The sequence below is a fragment of the Rutidosis leptorrhynchoides genome, chromosome 10 (assembly GCF_046630445.1).
Source record: "Rutidosis leptorrhynchoides isolate AG116_Rl617_1_P2 chromosome 10, CSIRO_AGI_Rlap_v1, whole genome shotgun sequence".
Taxonomy (NCBI): Eukaryota; Viridiplantae; Streptophyta; class Magnoliopsida; order Asterales; family Asteraceae; genus Rutidosis; species Rutidosis leptorrhynchoides.
In genome coordinates, this window is record NC_092342.1 from 235,295,684 (window position 1) to 235,320,362 (window position 24,679).

A 24,679-nucleotide genomic window follows, 5' to 3' on the forward strand; every position below is an offset into this window, starting at 1 on the left:
TAAATATATATGCAAATATAAAAAAAATAAGTATATATTAATTTGAATTAATATAATACTATTTAATCATTTAAATTAAATACGTAGAGATATATATATAAATGAATTCGGTATACAATTAATGTATGTTGTAATCTCTCTATATATTAAAGTAAATACACAATTGAGTGACAAATCTCTTTAAAAATAAATCCTAGCCATCTAATTTGTTGATCTCCATTAATCTTAACCATACAATAAGGATAATACACTTAATCACGTGATTAGACCCTTCCTTAGCATCTAATCGGACTAAAATGCCCTCATCAAAATAAGCGGGGTTGGGCATCGGTTTTAGGGTTCAAGCAAAGAAACCTCATTTGCATTTACACGCTCCATTCTTCATCATTAATTAGGATTGCGATTCAAAAATCATTTTCCATCCTCTCAATTAAACCATCATCATCGTGCTTCTTCATATTCATCATCATAACCATCTATTCTTTTTCAATTCGTCAGTTTAATTTAGGGTTGACACAAATTGCCAGTTTTAATTAGGGTTCACAATATCAGTTTTCAAATCGATCACCAAATCGCAACCATTCAATTGAGGTACGCATCAAAGATACCCTTTTTAATTACATTTTTCTTTTTTATAATCAGTAGCGGTTGTATCAATCGGATTCTTAAACCTCTGATATTCAATATTGTTGTGTGTTATTTGGGCGATGTAAGACGATGCAATTCACGAATATATCACATTTTTCAATACCATTTTATGAAGTCTCGCATTTAATTTCTGAATTCGGAGGTAATTATTTTGGTTAATTATGTTGATTTTCGTTTCATTTAAACTATTTTGTTGGATCGATTTGTGATCTCTGCATCAAATGTATTTGTTTTAGATTTAACAAAAAATTTATTGTATTTCGTTGTCTGTACAAGAATCTACTGGTATATACTGCACACAATGTGTTCGATAAAATGCCTCAATGAGATTTGCTTCAATTTTACGATCAATTATCAAATATGAGTAGTCTTGATTTTTGTAACAAGCTATGTTTGTGTGTGTCTGTGTAGTTTGATGTTGAAAGTGAGGATGGTGGTGTGGAAATATGAGTGTTGATGCGTCGAATTGTGATTGATGGATTCTATAAGGTAAGGTACTAGGTTGTGTTATTTAGATTTTGTCAGTTTATTTGTTCATGATTCAGTACTACATCGATCTTATTATGAATCACAGTTAATTGCAGTTGAAATTCATGCGCATTTGGTGCAAAAAAACAGTGAAGTCAATGTACCGAATCGAGTTCATAGACCATTCAGAAGGTAATCTAGCTTTGACCCATTGTGTGTGTGTTTTTCTGTGCAGTCAACATGATTGTTATTGAATATAAGGTGTAATTACTATATTCATCTACCTCATTTATGTGACATGATTGGGACATTTTTAACTGACTTGGTTTGTCATTTGTGTTCTTGATTATGACCCATGATGTTTAGAGTTCTCAACTCTGCCATATACCATCTAGAGTTGACTAACATTGAAGAGAGTGATGGAGTGCGAATGACGACAAAAATACAAATTTAGCGGGTCACCAAGTAACGCTGGCACAACCCATTCATGAATAAATGGGTCAAAGCCACCTTCACAATGGAAACTGAATGTTCTTTGTTCATGGGTTATTTGCTTAGTTTTAAATCAGTTACATACTAATAAATAAGATTCTGTGTCTCTAGACTTTTCAAGGTTGCATCAGAAACTGAAAATGGAGTAATGGAAATAGGTGAGCCTTTTGTGACACAACCTACCTCATATCAGAGGTAAGTTTCATATCCTTTACAAGGTTTAACTAATTGTAACATATCTATACACTTCACATGGGAGTAGAAGAAGTTTGCTTTATGGAAGCCAAACAGATACAACTGCTTTTGTGCTCTATTGGTTATAACTGTTGAGGTTGGCCTTTTTTGTGCTTAATTATTTGAGGTATAAATGGCAGCCTATATCTTTCTGAGTCAGTGCAGCTTGGGTCAAAAATGGTGATTTGATTACTATTTGCTGTTGGATAATTAGAATGTATTGGTCAGATTATGCCCATTTTGTATAAGAAAATGTTAGTTTTTTGACTTTTGAAAGTCAAAGTGTGTGCATATGATTTTCTAATTTAATGTTAAGAGTCTGGAAAAATGATGGTAGCGATGACAAGGTATGGATGTTCCTTATGCTCAATTATATATCAGATTGTCCTACAAATCATTTTTGTGGAAGGTACCTTTTATGATAGAGTTACTATATGGTTGTGGGTTCATTATCAGTTTCTGCAGCCCAATAAATGGCCCAATGGTCTTAATAAACTCTACATTTCTTGCTGTTGGTAACATGTTGATTTTTGGGAATGTTTGTGTGTCCCATTGGTGGCATTAGTTGGTTTGAATTTTCTAAATAATCAAGAACAGGGTAATTGAAAGTTACTTGAAGATTGTGTTTTTAGATTTTTGTAGAGTTCTTGGTATATATGGTCATTAAAGCTCAAGGGATGGTGCTAATTTTTGCATTTTGTGATCATAAAGTAATGATGATCAAGCAAAGAATGGAGCTGGAAGTACTTTGTGCGAAACATATGATGAGAGATTTGATAGGTAATGTGGGATTGATTACATAGTGTCTGACTTTTGACCAGGACTTGTGGGTGACTCGAATGTAGGCTAACCTGGTGACCCACCATCGTGTTAGATGGTGATGCATTAGAGAACATTATAGATGGGAATAACAGATGGGGATGCATTAGGTTCGCTCTATTTTATCAAATGTAGGCTAACCTGGAGACCCACCATCATGTTTTTTTTCTTTGTAATTTTCTTTTGGTAGAGCTAATTTTTTAAAATGGGGGTTTGAAGGTTTTCCCGTAATAACGACGGACAAATCGATTGGAAAACCCAGAGGTAAAAATTATCCAATTGACATCTCTGTTTTTACAATTTATGTTGTTGTTGGATATTATATTTGACCGGGTTGTTTCGGAGCCTTAACTGCCGATTCAAAATTGCAACAACACGATTTGTGTACATGTTTGTTATATCGATCACGGAATCGAGTTTGTGTTAACTTTAACGATGAAATCATCCTGCAGTTTTTTTTTTATTATTAAATTTATGCAACTGAATAATTGTGTTCATCATTATAATCATACCTATAACTCTCTGTAATCGAACTGAATTATACTTATATTGTGTTCATCGTTAATAATGGCTTCAGATGTGTTGATGATTAGAAAAATCACTCCAAGAATGGTGAACATTGGCATAGGGGTTAATCATAACCGCCGTTGCCGCCATCTCCGTCGTCATAATCGATATGTGGTATTGATCCTGTAATTTTCTTCAATGCATATATGTAAATTAATGGCGTGTTGTATTATGTTGTTGGTCTCTGTATTAGTTTTAGGACAACACATGGTTATAGCGAAAAAGATCATGGGCATTGACTTCTCTACTTAGACATTGAATTTTTGACCCACCTTTTGGCAACAACTGAGTGTTAATGAAAGCCACACAGTTTTAGTTGAAGTCAAAACTAAGGAAAACAAAAGCCAATGGTCATCAGTACTGACGGTAAATAGGAACTAATAGTTTTTAAAGGTTGGTTGTTTTCGTTATCATAATTCAACAACAATCTTTCGACCAACTTGCAGCTTTGAATGATAGTAAAGCATGAAATTACAATTTTACAGCAGACTTTCAGACTTTGTATTTGGTAATATGATGTTGGAGACGAAAGGTTACCGTAAATTCATGATATTTTGGTTATCTTACATATGTTTCTCGCGGTTTCAGACATTATCAAATCCCTATGCGCTAAACCTGATGTTTTTGGTTGATAATGAGTTTATGAGTTTATTTGACTATTGATTTATAATGAGTTTATGAGTTTATCTAACAATTGATTTATAATGAGTTTATGAGTTTATTTGACTATTGTTTTATAATCAGCTTCTTTATGGTTTTATTTTCTTGCATTTACTTACATGGCTTCAAATGTTTTATTTTGATATGATGCAGGTCGATGCAACCTAGGCTAATAGTACGGGTTAATGTCGCATCAAAAACTCATGAAGTAGCTCTATTGCAGTTATAAACAACAGTAATGAGAGTTTTCAATGAATCCAAGTTGCTTTTAAAAAATATTTATACTTAACCTGATGGACATATATTTAAATTTTACAAGTCACACTTTAATATGTATTTTTAACATGGCTTTAACCGACTATCTATAAACACAATTTCAGGATGATGACCATGGTGATTATGGAAACATGACGACCTATCTAATGGATCTTATTTTACAAGGTGACAATTTTGACCCATTTATTTATTTTTACATGGTATTTATGTTCTATGCAACTTCTAATCCATAATTTGTTAGCTACTGTCAATTTACACCAGAAAGTAATTACATGTGTGAAATATCATTTGTAAATACTTTGCATATTTTGTATGAGATGGTAATTCGTTTATGTGTGTGAAAACTACATTCCGTATTATCACAGTGTGTCCTTTCGATTATTAATGATGAAAATGCTTTACTACATACTCTTTCTAATGGCTTTGTTTGATTCACTTAATAGATAAACCTAAATGTTACCTGATGTCTTTATCAAAAAAAAAAAAAAGTTACCTGATGCAGTAGGCATGTATACTATGTTGTTGAAATGAGGAATCATTATTCGGTTACTATGTTTATGTATAGATCAACTTATAACTCTTTTTGTTAATATTGAGTAAATTTTTGTTAAACCATGAAGAAGATCGATCATACAGTTGGTAGAGAGCTTATTTCGAGCTTAAGGATCTTGAAGTAAAATGACATCAGTTTTTTTTAATTGTTCATTGTTTTTGTTATCGTTTACTTAAATGGACACACACACACACACACACACACACACACATAAAGTACTAACTTTTTGTATTAATATGTATATATATCATTTCACACATTTGATACCAACTTTCATATGCCGATCGTCTTATGGTTCACAAGCTTTGTTGAAGATGGGTTCGAGTCTGCAAGTTGTCGGTGAGTTGTATATATTCCTCTACTTAAATTAGATTGTTAATAGTATTATGAGGTCACTTCATACTGCTGATATAGAGTGTTAAACAAATTTTGTTTGCACAATTGGATACAAATTTGGTAATACATAATGACCAAGTTAGCATGACCTTTTTTAAACATTCTTTGAAGGCGGCAAAAGGTCATTACATTTGAACTAGGGTTAAATAAGGTAGTCAAAATGGGTTGTCTTTTAATAGGGTTATATAAGGTGTCAAAATGGATAGTCTTTTATCAGGTCAAATAAGGTGTTTAAATGGGTAGTCTTTTAGTAGAGCTAAATAAGGTGTCAAAATGGGTAGTCATTTGTTCATTATGTGTTCAATAAGTTAGACACAATTAGGTATTCAATTTAGGTGGTCAATGACCCGTCTGCTTTTTGTTCATTCACTTTGGTAAAATAAGGTAGTCAAAATATGGTAGTCTTGAAAGTATACAGATGGGGGAACTGCGTTTTGTGTATGTAACTAAGTTTTCTAAACTAAATTCATGAATATTTAAGATTTTGCATGTTTGGGTATACTGAGTCAATCTAGACTAACCAGTGCTTAAATGACCTGATATTTTTAACCTAACCTGAATTACTATTTGGGTCACTTTTCGGATACACTTATGAACCTTTAGAACTTGAAAAATATGATTTTGAATAGTCAGAAACTCGGTATTACATGTTTAACAAAAGATATGTAATACCTGGCAGGATTTGATCAGGTTGTGGATGCTTCAAGCTTTTGACACTCTATATTATGTATTATGGTAGATGGTTCCTTTTATTGTAGACACCCACACAGTATGTGACTTGATTCATATTTTCACCATGGTGATTATAACTATTTATGTTTTATGAATTTTAATCTTATTCACACTCTTAAGATGATTTATTTATATTTATGTATTATTGAATAAGTAGGTTGATCTGTCGTCTATGCTTTGAATTATGTAATAATGTGATGGTAAACTTGCTTCTTGATAATCGTCATTCTGAAAATGCATAAAACGTGTTCGAAGAAATGTCCAAGAGAATTGCAGTCGTGTCGTATGGACTTCTATTGCTTGCTAATTTATGAAATGGTGTCTGCAATCACACTTTTAGATAGGTCTGAGAGCAATGACTGCACGACTGCAATTCAGACATCAGAAGCAAACCAAGGCCGCCATTTTTATACACGTTCAACAAACACCATGGATCAGAAGTTATTTTCCAATAAAGATATGAGTTTTATATTTATTTGATGATGTCATGCAGGCTCACAACCGTTCCTAGAAAAGCATTTTCTTACTACAGTAGCCTTCAGAAGGCTGCATTGTATGCACAATGTGGTTGGAGGCGACGAGTTGCTCGAAGAGAGATTCGGGAACTCAAAATGGTATTAAAAATCTTTTAAAAAGGCGACGAGTTGCTCGGAGAGAGGTTCGGGAACTCAAAATGGTATTAAAAATCTTTTAAAAACCCGTATGTTACTTTATTACAATGGATCTATATGTCTAGAGTTGGTGACCAGTTATTTATTTGCGATTTGTTACGCTGCAATGGAGACGGGTGCCCTCGAAGAGGTGAAAAACAAATTAGAAAAGTGTGTGGAATCACTTACATGGCGTTTGCAGGTTTGAGAAGCGACTAAGGGTAAATTCACTTGACCGTATCTAGCTTGCAAATTTAATAAACTCCTATTATTTGTAACTTTGATTTGAAATGACTTTATTGCAGATGGAATTAGAAGAATCAAAAGCTAATGGTTTATTGGTTCATTTGTTGAATGTTCATGTAGAGAACTGTAATTTTTCTGTTTTTTATGCAAACATGGTCATTAGTTATATGGATGCGGGTGTTAATATATATTATAATTTTTAATTATTTATGTCTATTACTGATAAATTGACATTTGAGTGTATTTATATATTATATATTCGATATTGTTATTTAGAATATATAATGTCTCACAAATTTTTGAAAAGGTTGATTATCAAGAATTGATGAAGTATACTAATACTAATTATCACCACATTGCTTTGGTGACTTGGTATTTTACTAATTATAGGATACAACATTTGTGAATTATGATTGTTGATCTTATTGCAGAAATGAGTTTTATCTACCCTCCATTTGTATGAAGCCTCACTTCGTTATTATTATGTCTTTTTGGGTCTAAATTTCATCTACAAATTTGTGTTGGGTCAAGATTAATACTTCATTGATCTGGTGAGTTGTTGTCACTGTTACTGGGTTATGGGTTAAAGATGTTCATGTTGCTTTATAGTGGGTGATAAATATGATAATGTATAATTTTGGGGCAACTTTACCACTTTATATGGGTTCTGGGTCGAAAGTACTATTGTTGCATGATCGTGGTTGATTTTTGGGGTAAGTTTGCCATTACTTTTTACTGGAATCAAGATTGGTATGATCATATGTGAGCTAAAAATTCATCACTTCAATTCCTCCATCTATATTTCTATGCTATATAGTTGTGGTTACACGTTAACTAGATTTTAGATTATTTGATAAATTATGAGGCTCACACTTCATAATGTTAGATGTTCTGTTTTTTTGTCTTATTTTTTAGCCATCTGTTCTATATTATAAAATGGAAAGACTTAGAAATTGGAAAGTTAGGCATGGGTTATGGCTTATTGCAACTACCTTCAGTGTTAGAGGTAAAGCAAAATTCACTTTCTACTTCAGGTTTTGTTGCTGTTGAAGACCTAAAATTGGAGGAGATCAAGTTCATGTAAGTTTGTTTTAACCTTTTGACTATTTTTTGTATCTGTCAAGTGAAGGTTTTGAGTATTAATATTGTCAACCCGACTTAATATTGTTACGTTATAAGGATTAAAAATAGGGAGAAACAAAGGAAGAAAAACTTTTAAGTGAAGAAAGGTATGCCACAATTACCAGTGTCAAGTGGGCACCTGATGGAAGACGCATTGCTGTAGGCTTTAACAATTCCGAGGTCCAGGTATGGGATGTTACTACCGCTACATTGGTACATGTTTTCAGTATCACCAATTTTGTTATTTACACTCTCATAATGACATAAACTAATTGTCATCTCTATAATAACCAAAAGTAGAACCAATTCTAATGTGTTTGTTTTAATATTGATGATAATAATATACGATTACTTATTGTGCTTTTCTAAAAATGGGTCACTTGAAAAGTCAAATATGGATACAAAGTTCGTTTAAAAGAATAATATTAATCATCATTCCTACATCTAAATCGCATACTGTAATAGTGCAATAAGGTTTGTTTTGATTTTTAAGCAGTACTCTTAATCGAGTCGCTGATGATCCTAAACCTAGATGCAATCACACGACAATCATCGAGATCGAAAATCAATTCATCATTCCTACATCTAAATAGCATACTGTAATAGCGCAATAAGGTTTGTTTTGATTTTTAAGCAGTACTCTTAATCGAGAAACTGTAATAGCGCAAATTCAATAACTTCAATTGGTGAATGCAGACTTTTATGCGATATAAGCACTACACTTGTGTCTATGGTATCAGGTAATCTATTTAATCGAGTTTTTAATTACTCTTAATAATTTGCGCTTATCAGTTTATTGTTAATAATTATTATGATTAATAATTTGCGCTCAATAATTTACACTTGAATGTGCTTGATTCTTCTATATCATGATTCAGATGGGTATTCCATATTTCGATCCTTGATTGATCTGATATTCAGTTTATGTTGAGATGTTAATAAATCTATATAATTGTTAAAGATTGATATGTGTTAACAGAATTCCGATGTTCAAATTCGACATGAATTAATCTTATAATGTGTTGATTTCAAAATCTATATACTTAGAGTTTTATTATATATAGAGATTCTAATGTTAATAGAATTTTGATGTTCAAAATTGACTTGAATCAATCAAAATCTATAGACTTGCAAAGGTTTCTTATAAAGATTTCTGATCATCGATCGGGTACACTGATAGTGATGAAGGGATCCTGAGGTCCAGAGGGTATAAAAAATGAGGGTGAACTTGAAGGGTGATAAAAAATGAGGATGTAATTAATGTATAACACATAGCCACCTACTATGCCAACTCTTTATAGCCACCGTGCAACGCACGGGCTATTAAAGCTATTGTACTTATGTTATCTTAACATTTTCTATATGTATATAAGTGAATGCCATCTTTAGTGATTTCTATCTTTTTATTGCTATGTAGTAAAAAGATACATATTGTTCCATGAATGTTTGTATATGTATCGATTATAAGTCATCTAACACTACTACTGTAACTGTATCGCTTTATAATAAACTGAACAAATACCATGTAAAATATAATGATGCATAGAAGGTAATTGTGATTCATCCCTCAAAAAATCCCGTGAATTCGCGGGTCCTCCACTAGTATTTATAATATATGTACATAATAAATATTTAAATATGTTATTATATGATATAAGTATTGCATAATTAATGAGATATAACATTATTGTAATAAACTTAATTACAAGTTAAAATATAACTATTATTATCACTCTTATAGTATTAATAATATTGATATTAATATTATTATTTGTAGTATTAATATTATTATAATAATATAATTCATATAGATATAAAAATGGAAACATGTAACTTGAGATTACTAGTATTATTATTATACATTATCATTAAGAATCAATATTAATGTTATATATTATCCTTAATATTAATATTATAAAAATAATAAAATTTATTAATTTTATCATTAAAAAATCATTATAAACATTATTATAATTATAATTATTACTATTATTAATATCATTATTATTTCTATTATCATCATTATTAATTGTATTATTATTTATATAATTATTATTAGTATAAATTTTATTATTAATACACTTATATATATTTACAGGTACATATACATATACATTTACGAAATACATTTATACATATATAAATATTAATACTTAAATACTGATTTATAAAATAAAAAAAAATATATGGATACAGCTATATATATAAAAACAAATTTTTATGCATAATATTCCTATCACTATCTGCTTTCTGTTATTTTCTTCCTGGCTTCCTGTTCTGCTTGTGTGATTATGTCGAGCTTTACACCACCACATATCAATCAATCTCTATTATTTACAACAATTATATAATGATTTGTATTACTGTAAACCAAATAGAAGGAAATTCAAAATGAATTGAAGAACACAGTTGGTAATATTTATTTTTCTTCTTATTTTTTTTTTACGCTTCATTGTTTTCCTCTTAATTCAATTTTGAATCTCTTAGCAAAATCTATAAATGCTACTCTGTTAGGAATCTTTAGATTAATCTATCTCTAAGTTTTCAATCATTAATTTATCATATTGACTTCAAATTTTCGAGTCAAAGGTTTTGTATAAAAAGTCAAAATAATTGTTCATTCGCGAAATTGGAAATTGTTTGGATGATTTAAGTTAAATCGATGAATTTCCAATAGTTTATAGAAGTGATTTGGAAAATATTTTGTAAAGGAATCATGATCTAACAACTTCTAAAAATCGAATTGGTTTTTTTTTACAGCAGCGATGTAGCAACAGCGAGCAGTCTTTTTTTTTTTTTTTTTTTTTTACAAATCAATCAGTCATAAAACGTTTTTTTTTATTATATAAATTCCAAATCTTAAAACTAATAGTGTGGTTTGTGGGGCTCTGTCGATTTGGAATGGGAGGAAGATGAACGGTTGAAGTAACGCGAGTTTAATACTGTTTGAGACTAATATATAAACAGAAAAACTGAAGTAGTGCCGTGGTTTGGGTGCAGTTGTGGGGAACGAGGGGTCTCAAGTTCGAGACTTGGGAGCAACATTTGTTTTAATTTTTTGACGTTTGGGCCGTATTTTATCTGTTGGGCCGAAGTCTAATTTATTGTTGGGCCAAGGAATTGATAGTGCTGATCAATATAAATGGGGTAGAAAGAAGATAGAAATAGAATAAAACAAGTTATATAAATTTAGGATTCTAATAACGTTGGAAAAACAAAGACAGAAGAATGGTGTAGGGTGTTAACCGGTGAACGAGAGGTCAAGGGTTCGATCCTTGGCAATGGTGTCCTATTCTTTTTGAAGCCTAATTCGTGAGAGGTAGTAATTTTGTTATTTTTACTTTTATTATTATTATTATTATTATTATTATTATTATTATTATTATTATTATTATTATTATTATTATTATGAAAATAATAAATTTTGTTATTAATATAAAGTATCACTATAATTTTATTATTAAAAAGATAGTAACTAAGCTATATATGAAATATATCAATTAATATATACATGTATATTTTATCGTATATAAACCCTAAAACAAATTTTTATTATTAATATGTTATAATGAATGACAATCACTAGTTAAATAAAATATATAAATAGATCTATATCTATATAACAAATAATTTAACAAGTATATTATTAATAATATATATATATATATATATATATATATATATATATATATATATATATATATATATATATATATATATATAGTCGTTTACGAGTATATGTTTTAATATATATACAAATGATATAGGTTCGTGAATCCGAGGCCAACCCTGCATTGTTCAATATAGTCATATGTATTTTTACTACAAAATACATTAGGTGAGTTTCATTTGCCTTTTTACCCTTTATATTTTTGGGCTGAGAATACATGCGCAATTTTTATAAATGTTTTACGATATAGACACAAGTAATCGAAACTACATTATATGGTTGAATTATCGAAATCGAATATGCCCCTTTTTATTAAGTCTGGTAATCTAAGAATTAAGGAACAGACACCCTAATTGACGCGAATCCTAAAGATAGATCTATTGGGCCCAACAAGCCCCATCCAAAGTACCGGATGCTTTAGTACTTCGAAATTTATATCATGTCCGAAGGAGGATCCCGGAATGATGGGGATATTCTTATATGCATCTTGTTAATGTCGGTTACCAGGTGTTCAATCCATATGAATGATATTTTGTCTCTATGCATGGGACGTATATTTTTGAGAACTGAAAATGAAAATCTTGCGGTCTATTAAAATGATGGAATGATTATTTATGTTAAACTAATGAACTCACCAACCTTTTGGTTGACACTTGAAAGCATGTTTATTCTCAGGTATGAAAGAAATCTTCCGCTGTGCATTTGCTCATTTTAGAGACATTACTTGGAGTCATTTATGACATATTTCAAAAGACGTTGCATTCGAGTCATTGAGTTCATCAAGATTATTATTAAGTCAATTATAGTTGGATATATTATGAAATGGTATGCATGTCGTCAACGTTTGATGTGATGAAAGTTTATCTTTTAAAAAACGAATGCAATGTTTGTAAAATGTATCATTTAGAGGTCAAGTACCTCGCGATGTAATCAACTATTGTGAATCGTTTGTAATCGATATGGACTTCGTCCAGATGGATTAGGACGGGTCGTTAGAAGTTCGATCAAGATTTGGGTAGTTTAATCCCAAACACCATGCTCTAGGTGTCGTTTGGAAGTTAAACTCTTATGATCAAAACTTGTATCTTTGGAACGAAATTCGTAATACGGGCTGTTGTGTGTGACGACCCGGAAATTTCCAACCAAATTTAAACTTAATCTTTATATATTTCCGACACGATAAGCAAAGTCTGTAATGTTGAGTCTCGAAAATTTTGGAACTATGTTCATATATTCAATTAACTTTCGACTATTCCCAACGATTCACGAACCATTATATTTAACTTGATGTGCATATATAATTATATATATAAATTGAAAACATTAACAAAGTATTACGTGTATGATACCGTATATTAGACTTATTTATTTCCATATCTATTTGATATATTGAACTATCAAAGTTAAAAGATAATGTCAAACGATTGAATTAAAAGATATTTATCAAGACCTTAAGAATTATGATATTGTATGGGTCTCTGTTGTGAGGTCCACGTTAATTTGAGAAATCGTTCCTTTTTAACGGTATTCGGAATAAATGGTAAAGTGATTAACATGTGAGAACAAAGTGTCACTTAACGTGAGTTAGACAAAAGTTAGAGGAGATTCTTGTTTGATTTCCAATACATGTTTTACTATATTTCACTCGTGACTTTGTTAAGATAACAATTTAGTTTTCATATTATTTAACGTGAAAGTGAAATTAGAGAATATAGATAACTTAGAAAATAGATATTGACAAGTTAAGTAAATTGACGATCTACATTAAAATGATTTCATACTTCTAATTATCCTTTAGGCTTAACCCTACGATTCATGAATAAACTGTAATTTAAAAATATAAAACATGTATTACTCTATATGTGATTGTACTTTCTTAAATGAAAACGTTTTATGATATAACTATTTATATTAAAAACTTTTAATGATTTTGAATATAAGTAGTTTTGAAAAACTATAAATTATATTGTTAAATAAAGATTTCGAATACATATATATATATATATATATATATATATATATATATATATATATATATATATATATATATATATATTTTTGTATACAAATTTCTAAATGATAATATATATATTCTATAACGTGACAAAATATAATATTATTTAGTTATATAATAAATGAATTACACTTATCTTTCTCATAATAAAGATTTTTAATAAATATTATTTAAATATATTTTAATAAATAACGAGATGATGATTTATTGAAGCAAATGACCATAACACTCAAACGTACAATTTATATTTTGAGTGATATAGTTTATCGATATTTTAAGCCTAATTATTTATAAAGGTACTTGTCGCGTAACGTAGAGTGTTAGATTTCTAAGCGTACAAAAGAACGTTCAAATAACCAGAACCGGGACATAAGTCGAGCGTAAATGTAAGTCATCGGAACTAAAAGTACAAGTTAACTATGCTCGAGAATATAATATAATATATATATAATTATATAAATTAAATATATTATAAATAAAATATAATTAAAAGTGTCGGCAAGATATTTTGGAAACAATCACGGGCTAGACAGGAACCTCATGCGATTGCATGAGTTCCCCATACATTCCTCATGCGATCGCATGAGCATGGAATTTAGAAACGATCTATAAAGTTCGACGAGTTTTGGTTATTGTTTCACACACTTAAATCTCTCATTCTCTCTAATCTATATATTACTCCGTATATATTTATTTTATTTTATTACTTATATTAATTATTATTATTAATCCAAATATATTATTATTATTATTATTATTATTATTATTATTATTATTATTATTATTAGTATTATACATAAAATACTACGACGAGGGTATGTTCGGGTTATTTCGAAACGAGTTTTTCGAGAGGGATAGAGCTATGGGTTATAGCTATAGAGGTTATGGGTATTGTTCGGGGGTATGCGCGTGAGTTCAACCTAGCGTTTATCATTTTCGTTGCGTCTACGTACTTTCCTGCAATATTGAATCACAATATTGATACGTGAGCATTCATATCTTATCTTTTATATATTAATAGTGTATCCCTGACTAGTGCTCGAGTATATTTGATTATGCATGCTTGTATGCTTATTTTCGTCGTTAAATAGTTTATGATAAATCATGAATTTAATACATATGCTACTGAGATAAGGTATATGATATGCATGTTGTTGGAAAGCTGACGAAAAATTAATAACTTTTCGTTTAGGAATCGGGTGATTTTGATGAACGGATTAAAAGATATGGTCAACTGAATTATTATTAATTCTAATTATTATTATTATTATTATTATTATTATTATTATTATTATCGTCGTTATTTTTTATCGTCATTATTATTATCGAATAATTATTATAAATTAAATATATTATAAATAAAATATAATTAAAAGTGTCGACAAGATATTTTGGAAACAATCACGGGCTAGACAGGAACCTCATGCGATCGCATGAGTTCCCCATACATTCCTCATGCGATCGCATGAGCATGGAATTTAGAAACGATCTATAAAGCTCGACGAGTTTGGTTATTGTTTCACACACTTAAATCTCTCATTCTCTCTAATCTATATATTACTCCGTATATATTTATTTTATTTTATTATTTATATTAATTATTATTATTAATCCAAATATATTATTATTATTAATATTATTATTATTATTATTATTACTAGTGGAGGACCCGCGAATTCGCGGGATTTTTTGAGGGATGAATCACAATTACCTTCTATGCATCATTATATTTTACATGGTATTTGTTCAGTTTATTATAAAGCGATACAGTTACAGTAGTAGTGTTAGATGACTTATAATCGATACATATACAAACATTCATGGAACAATATGTATCTTTTTACTACATAGCAATAAAAAGATAGAAATCACTAAAGATGGCATTCACTTATATACATATAGAAAATGTTAAGATAACATAAGTACAATAGCTTTAATAGCCCGTGCGTTGCACGGTGGCTATAAAGAGTTGGCATAGTAGGTGGCTATGTGTTATACATTAATTACATCCTCATTTTTTATCACCCTTCAAGTTCACCCTCATTTTTTATACCCTCTGGACCTCAGGATCCCTTCATCACTATCAGTGTACCCGATCGATGATCAGAAATCTTTATAAGAAACCTTTGCAAGTCTATAGATTTTGATTGATTCAAGTCAATTTTGAACATCAAAATTCTATTAACATTAGAATCTCTATATATAATAAAACTCTAAGTATATAGATTTTGAAATCAACACATTATAAGATTAATTCATGTCGAATTTGAACATCGGAATTCTGTTAACACATATCAATCTTTAACAATTATATAGATTTATTAACATCTCAACATAAACTGAATATCAGATCAATCAAGGATCGAAATATGGAATACCCATCTGAATCATGATATAGAAGAATCAAGCACATTCTGAAGGTATTTCATATGCCCGAGAGACATATTAAATTAACGTGGCTAATATGTTTTGATCCAAGTCGGGTCATACCCAATAACAAACTTACCGACACCTTATTCGTATTTGATCTTAGTGATTGAATCATTGATTAAATACGCGACACTTGAATTCAAGAAAATGGTTTCTAAAATAATAACACTTGATATGTAAATATAAATTATGGGATAATTTATATGATATGGTTTTAATTATTTATAGGCTAAATAATTAATCATGTTATGTTACATTTTATAAATGCATTTATAAATAATGTACACATACATAATTAAATAAAATGGAAGTTTTATAAAATTTAATTTTATAAAATAAAACCAATTTTATTTAAAAGACATAGTAGTGGCATTGGGAGGGTAATGACACATGTTCAAAGATTCCATCTTTTGGTCAATACTTCCCATTTCCACAAGTATATGTCTAGCACTCTTGGAGACTAAAATGCATGCAATTTACATATCAAAAATAAGCAAAAAAAGCTCCCAAAAACTGCTGCTGTTGCCGTGAGCTTAGGGAGGGAGAAAAGGCTTCTTCAAGTTTTTTTTTAGCTTATTTTCAAGTGTCAATTAAATCCTAACCAAAGTACAAGGTGTTGGTGCAAAGTTTGGGGTATAACAACTTGAGGTTTCATAGTTTTGGAGCTCCATTCAACATCATCATCTTCATCACTTACTAGCAAGCTTGGAGTAGGTATAATTCTTACTAGCTTCTTTTACATTTAAGTGTATTTTCAAGACTAGATCTTTTAATGGAATTCTTGTTTTAAAAGGTTAATACTTTGCATGCATAAACTCAAAAATTGCTTCCGCTTATACACATATATATACACGAAAATATATACATACAAAATGGGTTTTGTGACTTGTTTATTTGAAGAATTCCATCAATGGTATCTAGAGCCAAAGTCTTGTTAATATGCTTCTTGTTTTGGCTAGTAAACTCATTTATTTTGCAATCTACCAACATGCATGAAAGTAGATTAAAAAATTTTGAGCTTTGGTGGGTATTTTGGTCATGGCCGAATTATTTGGGTCCCAAAATGGGTTTGGGATTTCAAGTTTGGCCATGTTTGATGTTATGTTGTTGTTCACAATCGAGCCTAGACCGTGTGGTTGAATGTTTGGATGATTTGGTGATTATTCTTGATTTGTAATATTCATTCATATGGTTGTAATAATTTTGTAATTTTTTGATTTGGAAAGTTGTAATTAATCTTGTAATTTGTTGATGTAATTTGTTCTATTTGGTTTGTAAAATAGAATAGGTTATTATTTCATTTTCTAGAAAGATTGTATTAGGATATAACTTTGTAAAGAGAAAATGAAGATCCATAAAGAAGGTTACAAGATGAAGCATTTGAAGATTACAAGATTAAGTGGGAGATTTTGGTAAAAATCTCTTACTTTGGTTTAACCCCTTAGGTGACATTTGTTTATTGGCTAAACAAATGTCTACCAAAATGGCTCTTGATTGTGAACACTTTGTTATGCATGTTTGTGTATGTTTGTATGTTTGGTTGCTACAAGATCATCACATGTTAACACTTGCATAATACATTATAAAATGGTTATAATAAAAACATAACAATATGACACTAATAATTGGTTATTAGACTTGAATAAAATGGTTTATTTAAAAGTAATGAAATGGTTAAAACTAGTAATTGGTTTACTAAAGAGGACATGAAAATGGGTTTTTCATAAACATACTACACACCAAATGCATGTTGGTGTATAGCACCTTGTTTTCTAAACTAGAATGTAGAAAACCTAAAATCCCTTTACTAAAACAAGGTAAACAAGTTAAACGCCATCCTTTTGTGGAAACACTTAGACATATTAGGAATCTCTTGATGGGATAAAGGTCACCTAACCGTCATGAGTGAACTAATATGAATAAGGTACACTTCGCATACATGTGGGATAAAGGTCACCTAACCACTTGTATGTTAAGTCTACATGTCTACACAAGTAGGACGACTTGATTTGGGAATCATGAACTTAGGGTCACCGAAGCATGAGGAACAAATAGGCGTTGATGGGATTAATATGCCATGCATAAGGATTGCATGATCCCATAAATTAGAAGTTGCAAAAGGATTGCAATTGTCATTATGACTACCTAGCTAAATCAAATGACGGGATAAAGGTCACCTAACCGAAATTTGATTTACCGTTGGATTCTAATATTTAATAAAACAAATTAAAAGGGTATTGTTTATTAAATTTGAAATCAATACTTAAATGAACTTTGTTGAATTTTGTAGATGGCCGCTAATAACAACAACAACATGAACAACGCACCACTTAACTTTAACAACCTATCGTTACGGTCTCTCCTCGAGAAAGACAAACTCAACCATACAAACTTTATGGATTGGTTCCGCAATCTTCGGATTGTCCTCAAACAAGAGGATAAAATGTATGTGCTTGAGGACCCCATTCCCGATCAACCGGATGAGAGTGATGTGGAGGCAATGGCCTCTTACGACAAGTATTGCCACGACTCCCTTCAAGTCTCATGCTTAATGCTTGGGACTATGATACCCGAACTCCAAAAGGATTTCGAGCATCATAGCGCATACGACATGATAACACAATTGAAGGAGATGTTTCTCCAACAAGCACGTGTTGAGCGTTTCGAAACGGTTCGGGCGCTTCATGCTTGTCGTATGGACGATACCCAATCGGTTTCATCTTATGTACTTAAGATGAAGAGCCTTATCGATCGTGCTAACCGTCTTAACCTTAACATATCTAATGAGTTAGCCACCGATCTTATCCTTAACTCCCTATCAAAGAGGTTTGATCAATTTGTAATTAATTACAACATGAATGGGATGGATAAGAGCATAGGTGAGCTTCATGGTATGCTTAGGACGGCGGAAACAAGCATGGGTAAAAGGACTTTACCCGTGTTAGCAATCGATCAAGGTGGGTCTAAAGGTAACACCTCTAAGCCAAAGGTGGCTAAGAGAAAAGGACCCGCCCATCAAGGCAAAGGGAAGGGGAAGATGGTTACCCCAACCATCAACAAGGCCAAGAAGCAAAAGGTCACCGAGAAGGCAAACCCCAAGGAAGACCCATGTTTCGGTTGCGGTGAGATGGGTCATTGGAAACGAAACTGTCCGGTCTACCTTAAGGAGTTGAAGGACAAGAGGGATGCAGGGCAAACCTCAGGTAATATATATATGGTATATATAGAGCTAAGTATTACTTCTTCTAATACATGGGTATTAGACACTGGATGTGGAACTCATATTTGCAATTCTTTGCAGGGGTTCAAAAGAAGTGATCATAAGGCGGGAACATCAAGTCTCTATATGGGCAATGGTGCAAAGGTGCATGTTAAAGCTCAAGGAGATTTTATATTAAAGCTTCCAAGCGGATTGGAACTTATTTTAGAAAATGTTTTGTATGCTCCGGATTTGTGTAGAAACATTATTTCTATTTCTCGCTTAAAACAATGTGGTTACGTTGTTAATTTTATTGATGATGATATTCATGTTTCTAAAGATAATGTATTCTATTTCAAGGCTTCGCCTTCAAATGGAATTTATGAATTGGTTCATGATGACACATCATCTAGTAGCTCAATGTACCATACAAGCACCAAGAAACTCAAAAGGGATTTGAGTGATTCCTACTTATGGCATTGTCGCCTTGGTCACATAAACAAGAACCGAATACATACACTTCAAAAGAATGGACTTTTGAAATCAATTGAAATGGATTCGTTTGAAGTATGTGAATCTTGTTTACAAGGCAAGATGACTAAAGCACCTTTCAAAGGGACCTATGAAAGGGCTAAAGATTTATTGGGATTAATACATTCGGATGTATGTGGACCCTTTAAACCCATGACTAGGAAAGGTGAAAGATACTTTGTTACTTTCATTGATGACTTTAGTCGTTTCGGATATGTCTACTTATTAAGACACAAGGACGAAACGTTTGAAGCATTCAAAGAATATCAAAACGAAGTACAAAATCAACTCAATAGGACAATTAAGGTACTTCGTACCGATAGAGGAGGTGAATACCTAAGCGATGCCTTCCAAGATCATCTTAGGAGTTGTGGGATTATCTCACAACTTACTCCACCCGGAACACCCCAACTTAATGGAGTTTCCGAAAGGAGGAACCGAACCCTAATGGATATGGTTCGATCTATGATGGCAAGAAGCTCGCTGCCTCTATCATTTTGGGGTTATTGTCTAAGCTCCGCGGCTCGTATTTTAAATATGGCCCCAACCAAGAAGGTGGAACGAACTCCTCATGAGATGTGGTTTGGAAAACCTCCTTCTCTTTCATACTTGAAAGTATGGGGATGTGAAGCTTATCCTAAGCGTTATGTAGCAAATAAGCTACATGCTCGATCCACAAAGTGTATCTTCATAGGATATCCCAAAGATGACATGGGATATTACTTCTATGATCCATCCGAGCAAACCGTATTTGTTGCTCGGAAAGCGGAATTCCTTGAAACCAAGTTCCTTATGGAAGGTGATGGTGAAAGGAAAATAGATCTTGTAGAGGTACAAGATCAAGCCGATGATACACAATTGGTTGACACTAGTACTCAACATGAGGATGTTGAAAATGATCAAGTGGATGATCAAGGTACACAAGACGTTCGAAGATCTAGTAGGATTAGTAATCCTCCCGAGAGATATGGGTTTCTCATAGATGGTTGCTATACGGTTGATTTGGATGAACCGACAAACTACGAAGATGCTTTATCAAGGATCGATAAAGATAAATGGCAGGAAGCCATGAACGCTGAGATGCAATCCATGTATGAAAACCAAGTTTGGGAACTTGTTGTGCAACCTCCTAGCTCCAAGCTAGTTGATTGCAAATGGCTTTTCAAGAAGAAAACCGACATACATGGAAACTTGGATACATATAAAGCTAGACTTGTTGCAAAAGGTTTCACTCAAACTCAAGGGGTTGATTATGATGAAACTTTCTCGCCAGTGGCAATGCTAAAGTCTATTAGGATATTATTTGCCATTGCTGCTCACTACGACTATGAAATATGGCAAATGGATGTCAAAACCGCTTTCCTGAATGGATATCTTGAGGAAGATGTCTATATGGTACAGCCCGAAGGTTTTGTTGATCCGAAAAATCCTAAAATGGTATGCAAGTTAAAGAAATCAATCTACGGATTGAAACAAGCATCTAGAATGTGGAATCATCGTTTTAATGAAGAGGCAAAGAAATTTGGCTTTATTAAAAATGGTGATGAAGCTTGTGTATATAAGAAAGCTAGTGGGAGCACTATCATGTTCCTTGTACTATATGTGGATGATATATTATTATTTGGGAATGATATTACCACAATGCAAGGAGTCAAAACTTGGCTAAAGAGTTGCTTCTCCATTAAGGATCTTGGAGACGCACAATACATATTGGGGATAGGGATCTATAGGAATAGATCCAAGAGATTGATAGGTTTAAGTCAAAGTACATACATTGATAAAATCTTGAAAAGGTTCAAGATGGAAAACTCTAAGAAAGGTTTGGTACCTATTCAAAGAGGAACCGTTCTCAGTTCATCTCAGTGTCCTACCACGAAAGATGAACAAGAGAGAATGAAGAAAGTCCCATATGCATCCGCTATTGGGTCTATCATGTATGCAATGATATGTACTAGACCGGATGTGTCATGCGCTCTAAGCTTGACAAGTAGATACCAGAACAACCCAGGAAACAGTCATTGGATTGCTGTTAAAAGTATATTGAAATACCTTAGGAGAACTAAGGATATGTTTCTAATATACGGGTCTGGTGAGGAGGAACTCGCCGTAAAAGGTTACGTGGACGCGAGTTTCCAAACTGATCGAGATGACTCTCGATCACAATCCGGTTATGTCTTCATGTTAAATGGTGGTGCGGTCTCTTGGAAGAGTTCGAAACAGGAAGTTGTTGCGTTATCCACTACAGAGTCGGAGTACATTGCCGCCTCACTGGCAGCTCAGGAAGCTGCATGGATGAAGAAATTCATCGACGACTTAGGAGTGGTCCCTTCCATTCAGGACCCTCTTGAGATCTTTTGTGACAACGAGGGTGCGATTGCTCAAATCAAGGAACCTCGTGCTCATCAAAAGACTCGTCACATTGAGCGGAGATTCAACTACATCAGGGATGAGGTTGAAAAGGGAAAGATATGTATTCACAAAGTTCACACAGATCATAATGTTGCGGATCCACTCACGAAGCTTTTACATGGGCCAAAACATGAGGGACATGTTTGTGCGTTAGGGCTTCGATATTCTAGTGATTGGAAATGATCTATTTTATGTATTGTACCAGAACGAAATTATTCAAACTCATTAATATAACTATGGTGTTAATTTATTTGAGTTATGTTCCTATTTTGCATATTTCATCCATGAATAAGCAATTATTCTAAATTCCGTAGTCGATCACATTTGTGGGAACAAGTGTGAGGTTTAGACTATTATGAACTCGGATTGGTATACATTCATAGGTTGAATGTGGGGCGAGGTTGCAACCAAGGTTCATAGATATTTGTGGGAAACAAATATTGGAAGACCCGCTCTCAAGAATTACTGTATAGAGCCTTTGTGGTTGATCACATGTAATCTTGAGTAAAGGCGAATATCATTGTATCCTCTGACCTGAGATACATATTGGGTTCGGATATTCACCTAGTACTGTGCCTTGATTCTTTTCTTCGCTATTCTGAAACATGGTAGTACATAAGGAAGAACTCAGGTATATTACAAAGTGTATATCTAGGACGTATGTAGTCAAGATGGGATTTGTCCCTCTTATTTGTTGAGAGTAAGATGTCTAAGGCCTGAAAAGTTAAATCTATAAGAGAGTGATCACTCTGTATCTCTTGGATTTAACATGACATCTAGGACGAAAGGATATAATGAAAGATTCACCTACATATATCAGTTCGAGTAGGGAGCTCGAAAGGGATGATGTTATTGAATGGCACAAAGTCATAACATATTAAGGGTGATGGACGGTGTGTTAGGCTGTATCCATCACTTGCATTAATTTCTTATGTTTCTCGTGCAAGTGGGAGATTGAAGGTATTTCATATGCCCGAGAGACATATTAAATTAACGTGGCTAATATGTTTTGATCCAAGTCGGGTCATACCCAATAACAAACTTACCGACACCTTATTCGTATTTGATCTTAGTGATTGAATCATTGATTAAATACGCGACACTTGAATTCAAGAAAATGGTTTCTAAAATAATAACACTTGATATGTAAATATAAATTATGGGATAATTTATATGATATGGTTTTAATTATTTATAGGCTAAATAATTAATCATGTTATGTTACATTTTATAAATGCATTTATAAATAATGTACACATACATAATTAAATAAAATGGAAGTTTTATAAAATTTAATTTTATAAAATAAAACCAATTTTATTTAAAAGACATAGTAGTGGCATTGGGAGGGTAATGACACATGTTCAAAGATTCCATCTTTTGGTCAATACTTCCCACTTCCACAAGTATATGTCTAGCACTCTTGGAGACTAAAATGCATGCAATTTACATATCAAAAATAAGCAAAAAAAGCTCCCAAAAACTGCTGCTGTTGCCGTGAGCTTAGGGAGGGAGAAAAGGCTTCTTCAAGTTTTTTTTTAGCTTATTTTCAAGTGTCAATTAAATCCTAACCAAAGTACAAGGTGTTGGTGCAAAGTTTGGGGTATAACAACTTGAGGTTTCATAGTTTTGGAGCTCCATTCAACATCATCATCTTCATCACTTACTAGCAAGCTTGGAGTAGGTATAATTCTTACTAGCTTCTTTTACATTTAAGTGTATTTTCAAGACTAGATCTTTTAATGGAATTCTTGTTTTAAAAGGTTAATACTTTGCATGCATAAACTCAAAAATTGCTTCCGCTTATACACATATATATACACGAAAATATATACATACAAAATGGGTTTTGTGACTTGTTTATTTGAAGAATTCCATCACATTCAAGTGTAAATTATTGAGCGCAAATTATTAATCATAATAATTATTAACAATAAACTGATAAGCGCAAATTATTAAGAGTAATTAAAAACTCGATTAAATAGATTACCTGATACCATAGACACAAGTGTAGTGCTTATATCGCATAAAAGTCTGCATTCACCAATTGAAGTTATTGAATTTGCGCTATTACAGTTTCTCGATTAAGAGTACTGCTTAAAAATCAAAACAAACCTTATTGCGCTATTACAGTATGCTATTTAGATGTAGGAATGATGAATTGATTTTCGATCTCGATGATTGTCGTGTGATTGCATCTAGGTTTAGGATCATCAGCGACTCGATTAAGAGTACTGCTTAAAAATCAAAACAAACCTTATTGCACTATTACAGTATGCGATTTAGATGTAGGAATGATGATTAATATTATTCTTTTAAACGAACTTTGTATCCATATTTGACTTTTCAAGTGACCCATTTTTAGAAAAGCACAATAAGTAATCGTATATTATTATCATCAATATTAAAACAAACACATTAGAATTGGTTCTACTTTTGGTTATTATAGAGATGACAATTAGTTTATGTCATTATGAGAGTGTAAATAACAAAATTGGTGATACTGAAAACATGTACCAATGTAGCGGTAGTAACATCCCATACCTGGACCTCGGAATTGTTA

At 31.9% G+C, this 24,679-nt stretch overlaps 1 long non-coding RNA gene across 3 annotated transcripts; it reads left to right on the plus strand.

The window, feature by feature from the left end:
* The first annotated feature begins 444 nt into the window (after positions 1 to 444).
* On the plus strand, positions 445 to 6,967 carry LOC139872167 (uncharacterized). Of its 3 annotated transcripts, none has more exons than XR_011766906.1 (9): positions 445 to 591; positions 1,060 to 1,137; positions 1,223 to 2,925; positions 3,239 to 3,342; positions 4,042 to 4,123; positions 4,269 to 4,329; positions 5,021 to 5,056; positions 5,793 to 6,716; positions 6,801 to 6,967. It is a non-coding gene; the product is annotated as an uncharacterized lncRNA (long non-coding RNA). The 3 variants fall into 3 exon arrangements; XR_011766907.1 differs by having other exon boundaries at positions 6,339 to 6,716; XR_011766905.1 differs by having other exon boundaries at positions 5,021 to 6,716.
* Positions 6,968 to 24,679: the final 17,712 nt, after the last annotated feature.